Source organism: Limulus polyphemus, unplaced genomic scaffold (assembly GCF_000517525.1).
Source record: "Limulus polyphemus unplaced genomic scaffold, Limulus_polyphemus-2.1.2 Scaffold4436, whole genome shotgun sequence".
Lineage (NCBI taxonomy): Eukaryota > Metazoa > Arthropoda > Merostomata > Xiphosura > Limulidae > Limulus > Limulus polyphemus.
In genome coordinates, this window is record NW_013670046.1 from 50,585 (window position 1) to 52,318 (window position 1,734).

Below are 1,734 nucleotides of genomic sequence, written 5' to 3' on the forward strand. Positions count from 1 at the left end.
ATATATTTATTTGCTTATAAATCTAATTTCTGTGTTCCTTTGACATAGTAATGTTTGTTTTCAGTTATATTCATTGTATTTGTAAATAATGTTGCTGTTTTTTACTGTTATATACTATTTAAATATTTTAGAAAAGAAATGCTGCTTACAATAATGAAATGGCGAAAAAGATAAAATCCAACAGTGAAAAAGAACCAGTAAAACATAAAAACAACAGTTAGGTTCCTCTACCATTATACAACATGAATCATCTCATGATTATCCTATTGGAAATGATTGTTACCTTACTCTATCAACTTACGAGAATAAAGTGAATTTGAATAATCATATTCGACAGAATTGGAGGAATTTAAATAGTGGATCTCTAACATTAGTGTAGTTGTACAGAGTAAAACTGAACAAGATTTTCTTCTAGAAGGACGAATCGTGTTGCATATGTTAGTAATATCTGCTGTATTGTGTTTACCTATTGATATGATATCTGATACGGTTCTCTTTGTTTTATTAAATTCAGAATAGCAGGATTTATGTGCACAGATTTCTCATTTTGATTCCTGAACACTATAGTTCATAATAAAAAGAAACTGTACATTCAGATTAAGTCGGTTCTTATTAATATATACAGAGTGAACAAGTGTACCCTATTTTACAACTACTGAAGAAACGACAGTGTGAAGCATGTGAAATTAATGTACTTATTCAATCTCATCATTCTTGTAACATGTTAAGTCATGATGAATGTGTATGGTTATATTTGAGATCTGCATTGATAAGAGTGAATACATTTATTGTTTAATCAAATAGTAACACAGTTAAATTTATCAATTCCCACCAATGAAACTTTTTGGGATATTGTAGTGTAAAGACGAATCCAAGATTTTTTAAATATAATGTGCATGTATCCTACCTTTGAAGATTTTAAAAACAAACAAAATCTGTAAAATAAATGTGATAACAATAAAAAAACTTTCATGACAAAATATTTCAATTTGTTGTTTTTTATGACAAAGACAAGAAAAATACATATCTTTTATTTCACACTTTATAAATCCATCATGTTTACTGTCTATTATTACAAAATAAACTTTGCAAGAAACACAAACTGTATGTCCACTATACATTAACTCTGACAATGAAGAATAGATTTTGTATGTCACTGAGCTAAACAGTCAGCACAACAAATTTATGTATTCCTATAATTTACATAACATTACAGAAAGCTAAATGTACATTCTAAATATTTTATAGGAAATTATTTTCTACTTCTAAGTTTCTGTTTTCTGTTGTTGATCTGGAACTTAAATATTTGTCGTTTAAATATAATGTTACAAATATAACATATAAGGATCTATTCATAATCTAACTTCTTGAAGGTATAATAGTTTAGACAGGTAAAGAATCACCCATCTTACAAGTTTGACAATGTTCTTCAACTTTATCAGAAGGACAAATTTCTCTGACAAGTTGACAACATAATAACCTTTGATATTTACAAATAACACAAACTGAAATATTTATGGATTGCCATAATTTTATCAACTTTCATACAAGTATGGTGCATTTAGGTTAGTGTACAATTCTTGTTATACTTCTTACACTGTTAGACTCTCTTACTGACCTTTGTTCACATGTTGGTCAACAACTGCTTATTGAGGAACAGTCAGTTCTATATCATGTAATGAAACCCAGAACTATTATACTACATCTGATACATAACAATGCACAGCACTGATT